This window comes from Lissotriton helveticus, chromosome 2_1 (genome assembly GCF_964261635.1).
Source record: "Lissotriton helveticus chromosome 2_1, aLisHel1.1, whole genome shotgun sequence".
Taxonomy (NCBI): domain Eukaryota; kingdom Metazoa; phylum Chordata; class Amphibia; order Caudata; family Salamandridae; genus Lissotriton; species Lissotriton helveticus.
Window position 1 is genome coordinate 56,798,464 of NC_136059.1, and position 15,905 is coordinate 56,814,368.

Genomic DNA, 15,905 nt, shown 5'->3' on the forward strand with positions numbered 1-15,905 from the left:
AACAGTGATATGAGCCGCAGACAAGCCATGAATGTTGGGGTACGGTGCGTCACATATGAGGGGTGGGTGGATATGACTCCCAGCAGTACCCAGACATAAGAGGGGTGGGTGCAGAGGACTCCCAGCAGTGCCCAGACATAAGAGGGGTGGGTGCAGAGGTCTCCCAGCCGTGCCAGACATAAGAGGGGTGGGTGCAGAGGACTCCCAGACATAAGAGGGGTGGGTGCAGAGGACTCCCAGCAGGGCACAGACTTTAGAGGGGTGGGTGCAGAGGACTCCCAGCAGTGCCCAACAGTAGGGGGGTGGGCTGATATGACTAACAGCAGTGCCCAGACATAAGAGGGGTGGGTGCAGAGGACTCCCAGCAGTGCCCAGACAGAAGAGGGTGGGTGCAGAGGACTCCCAGCAGTGCCCAACAGTATGTGGGTGGGTGGATATGACTCCCAGTCGTGCCCAGGCATAAGAGAGGTGGGTGCAGAGGACTCCCAGCAGTGCCCAGACATAAGACGGGTGGGTGCAGAGGACTCCCAGCAGTGCCAAACAGTATGGGGGTGGGTGGATATGACTCCTAGCAGTGCCCAGACATAAGAGGGGTGGATGCAGTGGACTCTCAGCAGTACCCTGACATAAGAGGGGTGGGTGCAAAGCACTCGCAGCAGTGCTCAACAGTATGGGGTAGGTGGATATGACTCCCAGCAGTGCCCAGATATAAGAGAGGAGGGTGCACAGGACTCCCAGCAGTGCCCAGACATATGAGGGGTGGGTGCACAGGACTCCCAGCAGTGCCCAGACATACGAGGGGTGAGTGGATATGACTCCCAGCAGTGCCCAACTTTATGGCTGTAGGTGGATATGGCTCCCAGCAATGCCCAGACATAAGAGGGGTGGGTGCAAAGGACTCCCAGCAGTGCCCAGACATAAGAGGGGTGGGTGCAGAGGACTCCCAGTAGTGCCCAGATATAAGAGGGGTGGGTGGATATGACTCCCAGCAGTGCCCAGACATAAGAGGGGTGGGTGCAGAGGACTCCCAGCAGTGCCTAGACATTTAGAAGGGTGGGAGCAGAGGACTCCCAGCAATGCCAAGACATAAGAGAGGTGGGTGCACAGGACTTCCAGCAGTGCTCAAACATAAAAGGGGTGGGTGCAAAGGACTCCCAGCAGAGCCTAAACATAAGAGGGGTGGGTGCAGAGGACTCCCAGCAGTGCCCAACATTATGGTGGTGGGTGGATTTGACTTCCAGCAGTGCCCAGGCATAAGAGGGTTAGGTGGATATGACTCCCAGCAGGGCCCTCAGTGCCCAGACATAAGAGGGGTGGGGGAATATGACTCCCAGCAGTGCCCATACATAAGAGGGGTGGGTGCCCAGGACTTACTGCAGTGCCCAGACATACGAAGGGTGGGAGCAGAGGACTCCAAGGAGTGCCAAGACATAAGAGGGGTGGGTGCACAGGACTTCCAGCAGTGCCCAGACATAAAAGGGGTGGGTGCAGAGGACTCCCAGCAGTGCCCAGACATAAGAGGGGTGGGTGCAGAGGACTCCCAGCAGTGCCCAACAGTATGGGGGTGGGTGGATATGACTCCTAGCAGTGCCCAGACATATGAGGGGTGGGTGGATATGACTCCCAGCAGTGCCCAGCAGTATGGGGGTGGGTGGATATGACTCCCAGCAGTGCCCAGACATAAGAGGGGTGGGTGCAGAGGAACTCCAGCAGTGCCCAGACATAAGAGCGGTGGGTGCAGAATACTCCCAGCAGTGCCCAGACATAAGAGGGGTGGGTGCAGTGGAGTCCCTGCAGTGCCCAGACATAAGAAGGGTGGGTGGATATGACTCCCGGCAGTGCTCAGACGTAAGAGGGGTTGGTGGATATGACTCCCGGCAGTGCTCAGACATAAGACCCCCATCAGTGCACAACAGTATGGGGATGGGTGGATGTGACTCCCAGCAGTGCCCAGGCATAAGAGGGGTGGGTGGATATGACTTTCAGCAGTGCCCAGACATAAGAGGGGTGGGTGCAGAGGACTCCCAGCATTGCCTAACAGTATGGGGTGGGTGGATATGACTCCCAGCAGTGCCCAGACATAAGAGGGGTGAGTGGATATGACTCCCAGCAGTGCCCATACATAGGAGGGGTGGGTGCAGAGGACTCCCAGCAGTGCCGAGGCATAAGAGGGTTGGGTGGATATGACTCCCAGTCGTGCCGAGACATAAGAGAGGTGCATGCAGAGGACTCCCAGCAGTGCCCAGACATAAGAGGGGTGGGTGCAAAGGATTCCCAGCAGTGCCCAACAGTATGGGGGTGGGTGGATATGACTCCCAGCAGTGCCCAGACATAAGAGGGGTGGATGCAGAGGACTCCCAGCAGTGCCCAGACATATAAGGGGTGGGTGCAGAGCACTCCCAGCTGTGCCCAACAGTATGGGGTGGGTGGATGTGACTCCAAGCAGTGCCCAGATGTAAGAGAGGAGGGTGCACAGGACTCCCAGCAGTGCCTGACATATGAGGGGTGGGTGCACAGGACTCCCAGCAGTGCCCAGACATATGAGGGGTCAGTGGATATGACTCCCAGCAGTGCCCAACTTTATGGCGGTGGGTGGATATGGCTCCCAGCAGTGCCCAGACATAAGAGGGGTGGGTCTAAAGGAATCCCAGCAGTGCCCAGACATAAGAGGGGTGGGTGCAGAGGACTCACAGCAGTGCCCAGACATATGAGGGGTGGGTGGATATGACTCCCAGCAGTGCCCAGACATAAGAGGGTTGGGTGCAGAGGACTCCTAGCAGTGCCTAGACATTTAGAAGGGTGGGAGCAGAGGACTCCCAGCAGTGCCAAGACATTAGAGAGGTGGGTGCAAAGGACTTCCAGCAGTGCCCAGACATAAAAGGGGTGGGTGCAAAGGACTCCCAGCAGTGCCCAGACATAGGAGGGGTGGGTGGATATGTCACCCATCAGTGCCCAGACATAAGAGGGGTGGGTGCAGATGACTCCCAGCAGTGCCCAGACATAAGAGCGGTGGGTGCAGAGGACTCCCAGCAGTGCCCAGACATAAGAGGGGTGGGTGGAGAGGACACCCAGCAGTGCCCAACAGTATGCGGGTGGGTGGATATGACTCCCAGCAGTGCCCAGACATAAGAGGGGTGGGTGCAGAGGACTCCCAGTAGTGCCCAGACATAAGAGGGGTGGGTGCAGAGGACTCCCAGCAGTGTCCAGACATAAGAGGGGTTGGTGAATATGACTCCCAGCAGTACCCAGACATAAGAGGGGTGGGTGCATAGGACTCCCAGCAGTGCCCAGACATAAGAGAGGTGGGTGCAGAGGACTCCCAGCAGTGCCCAACAGTGTGGGTCTGGGTGTATATGACTCCCAGCAGTGCCCAGGCATTAGAGGGGTGGATGCAGAAGACTCCCAGCAGTTCCCAGACATAAGAGGGGTGGGTGGATATGACTCCCAGCAGTGGCCAGATATAAAAGGGGTGGGTGCAGAGGACTCCTAGCAGTGCCCAGACATAAGAGGGGTGGGTGGATATGACTCCCAGCAGTGCCCAGACATAAGAGGGGTGGGTGCACAGGACTCCCAGCAGTGCCCAGACATGAAAGGGGAAGGTGCAGAGGTCTCCCAGCAGTGCCCAGTCATAAGAGGGGTTGGTGCAGAGGACTCCCAGTAGTGCCCAGGCATAAGAGGGGTGGGTGCAGAGGACTCCCAGCAGTGCCCAGACATAAGAGGGGTGGGTGCAGATGACTCCCATCAGTGCCCAACAGTGTGGGGGTAGGTGTATATGACTCCCAGCAGTACCCAGACATAAGAGGGAGGTGGGTGGATATGACTCCCAGCAGTGCCCAGACATAAGAAGGGTGGGTGCACAGGACTCCCAGCCGTGCCCAGACATATGAGGGGTGGATGCACAGGACTCCCAGCAGTGCCCAGACGTATGAGGGGTGGGTGGATATGACTCGCAGCAGTGCCCAACAGTATTGGGGTGGGTGGACATGACTCCTAGCAGTGCCCAGACATAAGAGGGGTGGGTGCAGAAGACTTCCAGCAGTGCCCTGACATAGAAGGGGTGGGTGCAGAGGGTTCCGAGCAGTGCCCAGACATAGGAGGGGTGGGTGGATATGTCACCCATCAGTGCCCAGACATAAGAGGGGTGGGTGCAGAGGAATTCCAGCAGTGCCCAGACATAAGAGCGGTGGGTGCAGAGGACTCCCAGCAGTGCCCAGACATAAGAGGGGTGGGTGGAGAGGACACCCAGCAGTGCCCAACAGTATGGGGGTGGGTGGATATGACTCCCAGCAGTGCCCAGACATAAGAGGGGTGGGTGCAGAGGACTCCCAGTAGTGCCCAGACATAAGAGGGGTGGGTGCAGAGGACTCCCAGCAGTGTCCAGACATAAGAGGGGTTGGTGAATATGACTTCCAGCAGTACCCAGACATAAGAGGGGTGGGTGCATAGGACTCCCAGCAGTGCCCAGACATAAGAGGGGTGGGTGCAGAGGACTCCCAGCAGTGCCCAACAGTGTGGGTCTTGGTGTATATGACTCCCAGCAGTGCCCAGGCATTAGAGGGGTGGATGCAGAAGACTCCCAGCAGTGCCCACACATAAGAGGGGTGGGTGGATATGACTCCCAGCAGTGGCCAGATATAAAAGGGGTGGGTGCAGAGGACTCCTAGCAGTGCCCAGACATAAGAGGGGTGGGTGGATATGACTCCCAGCAGTGCCCAGACATAAGAGGGGTGGGTGCACAGGACTCCCAGCAGTGCCCAGGCATGAAAGGGGAAGGTGCAGAGGACTCCCAGCAGTGCCCAGTCATAAGAGGGGTTGGTGCAGAGGACTCCCAGTAGTGCCCAGGCATAAGAGGGGTGGGTGCAGAGGACTCCCAGCAGTGCCCAGACATAAGAGGGGTGGGTGCAGATGACTCCCATCAGTGCCCAACAGTGTGGGGGTAGGTGTATATGACTCCCAGCAGTGCCCAGACATAAGAGGGGGGTGGGTGGATATGACTCCCAGCAGTGCCCAGACGTAAGAGAGGTGGGTGCAGAGGAGTCCCAGCTGTGCCCAGACATAAGAGGGGTGGGCGGATATGACTCCCAGCAGATCCCAGACATAAGAGGGGTAGGTGCAGAGGACTCCCAGCAGTGCCCAGACATAAGAGGGGTTGGTGCAGAGGACTCCCAGCAGTGCCCAACAGTATAGGGTTGGGTGGATATGACTCCCAGCAGTCCCCAGACATAAGAGGGCTGGGTGCAGAGGGCTCCCAGCAGTGCCCAGACATACGAAGGGTGGGTGGATATGACTCCCAGCGGTGCCCAAACATAAGAGGAGTGGGTGCAGTGGACTCCCAGCAGTGCCCAGACATATGAGGGGTGGGTGCAGACGACTCCCAGCAGTGCCCAAACATAAGACGGGTGGGTGCAGAGGACTCCCATCAGTGCCCATACATAAGAGGGGTGGGTGGATATGACTCCCAGCAGTGCCCAGACATAAGAGGGGTGGGTGCAGTGGACTCCCAGCAGTGCTCAGATATATGGTGTGGGTATCATCATCATCATACCACAACTACATGGGGGTATGTGCACATCCCTTACTTGTGACATTCATGATAGTGCCATAGCAACACATCACTTACAGCAGTGTCCCACTCCACGGAAGATGTATTCCTGTCACACACTGCGTGACACACCACATGTGGGTGTGATGTCAAATTCCACATTCATACCCACCCATAGAGGTTACTGGCAACATACACACCCTACCATCATGACACAATTGTGTATAGTCATGTAACAGCCCACCAAACAAAGACAGCTAAAGGGAACACACACTGACATGGGCTGATATGAATGTCCAGATGGTGGTCAGACCACCAAAATGTAGTCTCTCATGGAAGGAATAAGGTTGAAAAACATTATATACAATGCTCAAAAATGGGAGTCATGTGCCCAAACACCCTCCAGAACTATTTCCAACATAGGGGTAGGCTGTGATGGCACACATGCATAGTGTGAAAAAGGGTAAATGTGTCCAGTAAGGCATTTGTACATACTCAAAACACAAGTACAGTGTGTAGCATGGATGGCACAGATGAATGAGCAGTAGACATCTGTGAGCAGGCATGGTCATTGCTGAAGTGAACCATCACCAAAAAAGGAAATGTGCACACATGTCAGCACAACAATTGTGCAACTGTCTGTAGTGAAGATCTCAGGTGTCACAGAGGAAGGAACACTCCTTGATACAATGTCCCTAGCCAAACTGAACACACACAACCAATGATTAATTGCAGATACATTGTGATGGCACATAGATACCATGGTCCACCTCATTACCATCATGAAGAAACATCTTTCAGAAGCCCAAAACATTACCATGACACCAACTCTAGGGCCCTCAGCACCTAAAGCAAGTACCTAAAATGCAATAATGTTGAATGCAAAATAAAATGCTTTATTCAGCTTCAAATGAAAATAAGAGCAAAAATGAGTCCCAGCTCAAACAAGGCCAATGGCGAGTCCACATCAAAGTCTTGTAGGGGGATGTTGGGGAGGCCGTCGACCCCAAACTTGCCTGCACATGAATGAACTAATGGGTTGTTGACCATTGGGGGGCCTCATCTGGGTCAGGACCAGGCACCGCAGGAAGAGTAGTGGGAAGGGTAGGTGTTGTGGGTGCAAGGAGGGAGGTATCTTCCTCAGTGGCTTGTGCAGTGCCAAAGGTGTAAAGAAATTCAGCGCTGCACACTGCTGCCAGTTCATCCAGATCACCACCTGCACCCGAGGACACTATGGGAGTGGAGGTAGAGGGCTGTGAGTCTTGCGGACTTTGTCTTTGCCTGCGTGTGTGCGGTCTGACCCCAGTCCCTGTGGGTGTGCCTGCAGCCCTCTGAGATGGTGTGCCATGAGTGTGCGCTCACACTTCGGTGGTGGTGTGCTGGTTGTGTCCGTTGGTGTGCGTGATCATGCTGTTCTGCGTGTGCTATGGACAGGTATGGGAGAGGGGGGTGTGGATGGGTCCGAAGAAGGGGGGGACGGACCGCTGCAGGAGGGAAACTGCTACCGTCAGTGAGGAGTTCATTGACGTGAGAATCCGACGTTGGTCAGACATCGTAGCTGACATGCCCTCCATGAATGACAACAACTGGGTCAGTATCTGAGTCTCGCCATGGAGGACAGTGATCATTGATGTCTGACCAACCTGAATCTAGCGGAGTAGGTCCACAGACTCCGCACTGAGGGCTGCAGAGGAGACAGGGGCAGGGGCTGCGGTGTCATGGCCGAAAGAGACATGGGGGCCGCACGGACAGAAGGGACCCTAGCAACTGGGAGGGTGGAGATGGGTCTGGCGGAGGCGGGGACAGACACAGTGATGTTGGATGCTGTTGCGGCGTATTCCCCCTCCTCCTGGGAGTCAGAAGCGGATCCGTCAGCATGGTAGGAAGTGTCGGTTTCCAGCAGTTCTGCCGCCTGACTCTCCTCACCCTCTGTGCCACTGGCTCCCTCCAACTCCTCAGCTGTGGTGGCACTGTAGCTTGGTCCTTCCTCGTAGTCCGTGCTCATGTCTCCTCCTGTCTCTGCTGATGATGCTGTGGGCAAGGAGAAGAAACAAAAATGCATCAGTCACCTGTATACATCTGACACATGAGCACAAAATCAGTAGGTCACACTGCAAATCACTGGGGTGGGTGAATGTATGACATTGTTCTACATTCTGTCCATCAACTGTTTTTTTTGCATTTGCCACCCCGAGTGGGATGGGTATGCTCAGACGTGAGTCCCATGCTCTCCACACCACTGGAGTAAAGCTATCCTGGCTGTAGATGGCTGATAGCCAGAAACCGGTCCTAGGATGCTTGATTCCGGTCTAGGAAAGACATGGCTTGGCAGTTCGGGCTGGACTGTTCCCATGAGGCACAGGGTCAAGGCTGATTTGCATATGGCCATTTCTGAACTGGGGTGTTGTGGAGTGCAAAAAAACGATGGATTTAGGCCCAGATTTCTGTACTGGGGTGAATGTATGACATTGTTCTACATTCTGTCCATCAACTGTTATTTTTGCATTTGTCACCCCGAGTGGGATGGGTATGCTCAGACGTGAGTCCCATGCTCTCCACACCACTGGAGTCAAGCTATCCTGGCTGAAGACAGCTGATAGCCAGAAACCGGTCCTAGGATGCTTGATTCCGGTCCAGGAAAGACATGGCTTGGCAGTTTGTGCTGGACTGTTCCCATGAGGCACAAGGTCAAGGCTGATTTGCATATGGCCATTTCTGAACTGGGGTGGTGAGGAGTGCAAAAAAATGATGGATTTAGGCCCAGATCTCTGTACTGGGGTGAATGTATGACATTGTTCTACATTCTGTCCATCAACTGATATTTTTGCATTTGTCACCCCGAGTAGGATGGGTATGCTCAGACGTGAGTCCCATGCTCTCCACACCACTGGAGTCGAGCTATCCTGGCTGAAGACGACTGATAGGCAGAAACTGGTCCTAGGATGCTTGATTCCGGTCCAGGAAAGACATGGCTTGGCAGTTCGGGCTGGACTGTTCCCATGAGGCACAGGGTCAAGGCTGATTTGCATATGGCCATGTTTGAACTGGGATAGTGTGGTGTGCAAAAAAACGATGAATTTAGGCCCATATCTCTGTACTGGGGTGAATGTATGACATTTTTCTACATTCTGTCCATCAACTGTTATTTTTGCACACTGCAAATCATGGCATGCATCATGAGTAACAGCCAGATAGCTCTGCACATATTTGAGACTTGTACTGCCCAGTTTGTATAGACACAATGCCACACCAGGCCACAACTTGAATGAAAATTACACTGCAAAGCTTCTGTTTGTTTACAGGAGTGCAGATCAATACAATGAAGTGATGCCACCTCAAGTTCACAAAGAGGTAAACAGTAGTGGTGACCCTCAGGCCAAACTAACCCACCTCACTCCCCAAGGTGACAGCCCACTCAGAGCCCTGTAAGTACATTTTTATTAAGCATGGGCGTAAAATCCGCTCCGATCGCGGATTTTTCGGATTTTTGGCAAATTCGCAATCCGCGAACTCTCGCGAATTTGTCGAAAATCCGTGAATTCGCTCGCGGCGGATTTTTTGCTTGGTGATACAATATTGCGGCGCGCGGCGTGGTGCACGGCGTTCACTTTCCGTCATTCAGCGTTTGCCGAGTTGTTTTTCTCGATCATATTTTGTGAGTGCTGCTCCATTTTGGATCTTGCTGCGGGATCCCGTGGGAGTTTGGCGCCCGCGAATACGTAATCACGGCTTGCCACCTTGCACAGCACGCCTCGCGAGAGTTCGCAATTGCGAACACGTAGTTGCAACGGAAAGGAACAATCTCGCACTCGCGAAATAGAGATTTAGCAATTCTGCACAAGAAATCCACCAGCAAACAGGATAAACCTTCAGAAAATGATGATTTTTATCAGAATCACTCCTCAGGTTGACATTTGCATGGCCTTTTTTTTTGCAAGGAGTCCATTTTTTGGGGGGGGGGAGGAAGTGCCCCACAGTCTCCAACTTCCTGTTCCTGTCCAGCAGGCTCCTCCCAGTGCTTTCTTCATGTGCTGGTCACTTTCATTTAGACCTTGACCTGGAAGGATTACTTTTTGTGGGTGCTGCTGGATATTTGGATTTGAGGCCTTTTTGACTTTCTTTGGATCACTTTTGGATTAGAAATCAACTTTCACAAGTAAGTTTGTTTGGGGCATTACAGTTGCTGCAACTACAATTTTGGAACTTTTTCAGAACATTAAATAAAATATATTGTGGGTAGCCACAGTATCCAGTAGGACCAGTGTTGGTTATGGGTGCATGATACAACTGTTTTGTTGAATTTAAACACCATTGAGGCCATGGATGGGCTGGGATTGTGCTGATTTTTGTTGTTTTTGTCATTTTTTGGGGGCTGCTGGTGGGGCCCTTTGCCCAGGGTGGTGAGTGTTGCATGGGCCTAGTCTTTCTGTGGGGTGTCTTCTTGAATTTAAACACCATTGAGGCCATGGATGGGCTGGGATTGTGCTGATTTTTGTGTTTTTGTCGTTTTTTTGGGGCTGCTGGTGTGGCCTTTTGCCCAGGGGTAGTGGTGCTTGAACTGAGTGTGCCTGTGGTGTGGTCTCACTCTCTTTAATGTAAACATCCTGGATGGCATTGGATTGTGGTGATTTTTGGATGTTTTTCGTTTTTTTTGGGGTGTACTGTTGATGTGGACTGGCCATGTGGGTGGTGGTGGTGGCCATCTTGAGTGCTGGCTGGTACAGGCAACATGTGCTTGGGGTGCAAGGGGCCATTTTGAAGAGAGGCAGTGTCGGAGGCCTGCACTTATTTTGCCTACTTTTCATCCATTATCACCAGGGGTAGTGAGTGTTGCATGGGCCTAGTCTTTCTGTGGGGTGTCTTCTTGAATTTAAACACCATTGAGTGCATGGATGGGCTAGGATTGTGCTGAATTTCGTGGTTTTTGTCGTTTTTTGGGGCTGCTGGTGGGGCCCTTTGCCCAGGGGTGGTGAGTGTTGCATGGGCCTAGTCTTTCTGTGGGGTGTCCTCTTGAATTTAAACACCATTGAGGCCATGGATGGGCTGGGATTGTGCTGTTTTTTGTGTTTTTTGTCGGTTTTTTTGGGCTGCTGGTGTGGCCTTTTGCCCAGGGGTAGTGGTGCATGGACTGAGTGTGCCTGTGGGGTCTCACTCTCTTTAATGTAAACTTCCTGGATGGCATTGGATTGTGGTGATTTTTGGGTGTTTTTTGTTTTTTTTGGGGTGTACTGTTGATGTGGACTGGCCATGTGGGTGGTGGTGGTGGCCATCTTGAGTGCTGGCTGGTACAGGCAACATGTGCTTGGGGTGCAAGGGGCCATTTTGAAGAGAGGCAGTGTATGAGGCCTGCACTTATTTTGCCTACTTTTCATCCATTATCCCCAGGGGTAGTGAGTGTTGCATGGGCCTAGTCTTTCTGTGTGGTGTCTTGAATGTAAACATCATGGATGGCATGGGATTGTGCAGATTTTTCTGTGTTTTTCCATTTTTTGGGGTGTATAACTGAACTGATGTTCCTCTGTCTTCCATTGCTTTTAGGTGCACAAGACTCTAGAGAACCACCAGTGCCAGGAAGAAGTCCTGCAGCGGTGTGTGTGTGCAGCATAACGTCACGCGACGTCACGTCTGGACACAGACAACTCTGCAACTCGTGCAACTGCTGCCTGCTGTTCTGACCTGCTCTGAAGAAGATGGCCCCAAAAAAAGTTACCCGTAGCTCCTCTAGCAAGAAAGTTGCCAGTAAGGAGCAGAAGAAGCAAGTTACCAAGGAGACTATTGTGCCGGCCGCCCATTTTTTTGGAGTAAAAAAAAACGTATGCCAGCAGCAGCAGCGGGATCTGCTGGGGACCAAGCTGGGAGCAGCACCCCCGCTCCATTGGGCTCAGTGCCACCACCACCACCACGCCAACTTAAGTCCAAGCCCTTCACTGCTGCAGAGGCACTTTGTCTAGTTGTTCAATCACCATCGACCAGTGATGTTGGCTCATCGCAAGAAAGTAGCAGCAATGTCCCTCAATCAACACAGGTTGTTTAACTCATCTGACGAGTATTGAACAACCACAGCCGCAACAAAAACCACATGTGCAAGTACAAGCCCAAGTACATGTGGAAGGAGAGGCAGCGCAAGGAGATGCGCAAGGAGATGCGCAAGCAGAGGTGCATGGAGGGTCACAAGTGCCCACAATAATTGTTCCTCCCGAAGTAGGGGCACATCAGGAAATCGACAATCAAGGCGAGGTATCATTTGAGGAAGACACTCCTCCTGATGATCATTCATTGTCTTCCACACCCCTAGCAAGGAAGAGATCAAGGGTGGTGTCTACATCTTCTTCAAGCACACCTCCTTCTGATGATACGGATCAAAAATGGGAACCAGCACCACTGCCGTCTGAGAGTGAGGCACACCATGATCTGACAAAGGTAGTTAAGCGTAAAAGGAAGCTCGTCCAAAGTCTCAGAGTTATGGAGTGTGATGATGAGGCTCATCAAGAAGTGGCGGATACTGCTGCTGATGAAGACTCTGACAACGACGACCCAGTCATCATAAAGGTCACTGCAGCCCCAGCGGGCATGTAGCAAACAGACATTTCGACCCTAGCCCGAAAATGATGATGATGATGTTGTCGATGAGGAGGCAGTGGAAACACCACCACAATCATTGGAGTTAAGTAGTACACCAACTCGTACCGCTTCCATATTTCTTTCTGGCAAGAAGGGACCTCCATCCACCTCGACCTTAATTAGTGGCGGTGAAAGTGCACAACGTACAAAAGTTGGGCAATCCAGATCCTCCACTTCATCCGGCATTCGCAGCATGACCACCACCAGTATCGCCGCCTCCTCCGGCCCCCACAGACACTTCAAGTCCCCAGTTTGGGACTTCTTTACTGTTTGCCCAAAAAGGGAAAAGTTTGCCTTTTGTACCATTTGTAAGCTTGCAGTTAGTCGTGGTAAGCTTGGTACCAACTATGGGACTGGAGGCCAGAGAGGTCATCTTGAGAGACAGCACGCTGTCCAATGGTTTGCGCACCTAAAGGAGATCAAGGAAGCCCGAATTGGAAGTCAAGAAAACGTTGATGTTGTACCTGATGATGACGAGGCGGAAGAAGACGTGTCAAACACTTCACTTACACCCAGTACCCCTGTCAGCAGCACACCCCATGTGAGGCACACTAAGAGTGTTGGAGCGAGTGAGACACCAACGCGCAAAAGTTCACCAGCGAGCATAATTGGGTCAACGAAGTCATTATCATCCCGTAAATGCTTGGTCCAGGGCAACATTAGAACCATGTTTTCTTCAGACGCGCCATATGAACGCAACCACCCACTGACGCGTCTGTATAACACTAAGCTGGCTAAAATGCTAGCTGTGGACCTTCTCCCTTTTTCTTTTGTAGAAGCGGTAGGTTTTCTAGAATTAGTGGCAGCGCTCTGCCCTAAATGGAAGGTTCCTAGCCGGTTCTATTTTGCCAGAGTTGCGGTTCCAGCACTACATGAAGATGTGCTGGTGGCGATTGGGGCAGCTTTGCAGAAGAGTGCTGTTCACACTATACATCTGACAACAGACATGTGGACCAGTGGCGCAGGCGCTGATTACATGTGCATCACTGCACACTGGGTCTCTTTTTCAGGTGTTAAAGCAAAGCTAAACGCATGTGTTGACCCGGACCAAGTTTTTAAAGCTGCTTGGAAACATGCAACACTAGCCATGTTTGGCTTGGAAAAAAGTCATACATCACAAAACATTTTGGACGAGTTTAACAAAAAGGTCTTTCACTGGCTGTCCCCCAAAAAACGCCAGATTGGTTATGTTTCCACGGATAATGGCGCCAATTTAGTTAAGGCCATGGCACTGGGTGACTATTTCAGAGTGCCGTGTTTGGCGCACTGTATCAACCTGGTAGTTCAAAAATTCTTGAGTGATAAAGACAGTCCAGCGTGCGAGGTAATGGCCACCTGCCGCAAAATGTGCAACCATTTCAGCCATTCTTTTAATGCCCGGACGCATCTGAGGAGCCTGCTACTTGAACGTCGAATGCCAGTGAAAGCACTCATCCAGGAGGTGGCAACACGTTGGAACTCAACCTTCTACATGCTTGAGCGTCTGTATGAGCAGTATACAGTACTCGATCACTATTTCTTAAAAGAGTGTACAGCTCAGAAGGACCTGCGGATGGGTGCGGCGCAATGGGACATAGTTAAAAGCCTGACAGACATGCTTCGTCCTTTTGAGTTCTTCACGCGTGCAGTCAGCCAGGAGGACTGTAATTTGGGAAAAGCTATCCCATTGTTGTGCATGCTGGAGCACCAACTGAAGGCGGTGTCTTCTGAGTTAGAAAAAGATGAAAAAAACAAAGACCCTTTTCTTTTGTCGGAGAAATTATTAGAGCGCCTACGTGGTGATGAACGTCTTAAAAAGATCAACTCAGAACAGCATTACATTTGTGCTACTATTCTGGATCCACGCTACAAAAAGGCGCTGGCAGGCCAAGCATTCTTTCCTTTTGCTGATGAAGATGTTAAAAAGTACAAACGTTGACTAGCCTGGTCAGCCAAGAGGTTTGAAAAAGAACGGCAGGATATTGAAGGAGAAGGCAGTACATCAGCATCAGCATCAGCAGGCCATCCCCAGTCAAAAAAATCCACTTCTGCACCTGTGGCTGTGGCACAAGTGACCTCTCAGCCGTTAAAGACACCGACAACTGGTTCATCTGCACCACACACAAGAGTAACATTGGCTGCTGAAGAGGATTGGCTAACTTTGCTTGGGTATGGTTCTCGAAAAAAGGTCACAGGCACAGCAAAAAGTAAGCAAAGTGGAGGAACCGTTGAGGACCTTGAGTCGATGGTGCAGGATTATCTGAATGACTCAATAGAGGTCTTTCTTAATGATGAGCCATTGCAGTATTGGCATGGGAAAAAACAATTGTGGCCACAGCTCTCCAACCTGGCTATAAACTATTTGTGTTACCCACTCGCAAGTGTGTCTTCTGAACGTGTTTTCAGTGCTGCTGGTGGCATTGTAACTACCAAACGGAGCCGCCTCTCGGCCAAAAATGTGGAGAGGCTAACAATGATAAAGATGAATCAGCACCTCATACCGCCAGATTACAAAGTACGAGAAAGCACGCCGCATGAAGACGAGGAGGACAGCAACGTAGATGAGGGGATTTGTTCTCTGTTCGGTGACGCTGACCTCATCCTGCCTGAATTCGCAGAGTATGATGACGAAATCTTCTTCTTATTCCCTGACACCGAGCCCTGAAAATGATACAATGAATCAATAACTTTCTTTTTCGGCCTTATTCACTTTTATTCCTGTGTGTCTGTCTTTCTTTGTTTTGCACAGTTAATTTAATTCAAAATTTAATCACCTAATCCCAAAAACAAGCCCATCAGCAGAACTGTCTTCACTTGTTTGCTTATTGATTTGAAGGTGCCGCAGTCTACATTCCTCAGATTCACAAGTTCAGAAGAACATGCTCCTCTATCCTCCTCCTCCAGACTCCTATTTCCCTCAAAGCAGAGGGCTGGATTACGCCCAATGAAGAAAGACTCAGCACTTGTGGGGGTGTTCTACTTCTTTGCGGGTGAGTTGACGGCTCTGGGCCCATTGCTGTGAAGCTCTAATAACGGATAAAAGTGTTTTAGACCAAATATGAGGCGGACATTTCTTGCCGTTTTTGCTGACTTGCTTGCCTTTGAGGTGCTTTTTGGCGGGGTTCCGGGTGTTTGTGGGTGAGTTTTGGGGTCTGGGAGCACTGCTGCGACAGTCTAATCTTGATTGCATTTGCTTTTCAGGAAATCTGTGGTGGAAAACAGGAGTTATGATGATGACCTAGCTGCACAGCGCGTTTGGACCGAAGGCCGAGAGATATTGTAAGTATGGATTTTGCTTTTTGGCTGTTTGGGGGTGTTGTCGCGTGCTTTTTTGCGGGTGGGTTGGCGGGTCTTGGGGCATTCCTGGGAAGGTCTCATACCGGATAGAAGTGGTTTGGACAAAATCCATAAGGAAAAGCCTTTTTTTTGCTATTTCTTCCGACATCTTGCTCAATGTAGCGTTTTCGGGGGCCTGTTTGGGGGGCTTCCTGGTCTTGGTGGGTGGGTTGCGGAGTCTCTGTCGAAGCACTGCTGCGACAGTCTAATCTTGATTGCATTTGCTTTACAGGAAATCCGTGGTGGAAAACAGGAGTTATGATGATGACCTAGCTGCACAGCGCGTTTAGACCGAAGGCCGAGAGATATTGTAAGTATGAGATTTTGCTTTTTGGCAGTTTGGGGGTGTTGTCGCGTGCTTTTTTGCGGGTGGGTTGGCGGGTCTCTTGGGGCATTCCTGTGAAGGTCTAATACCGGATAGAAGTGG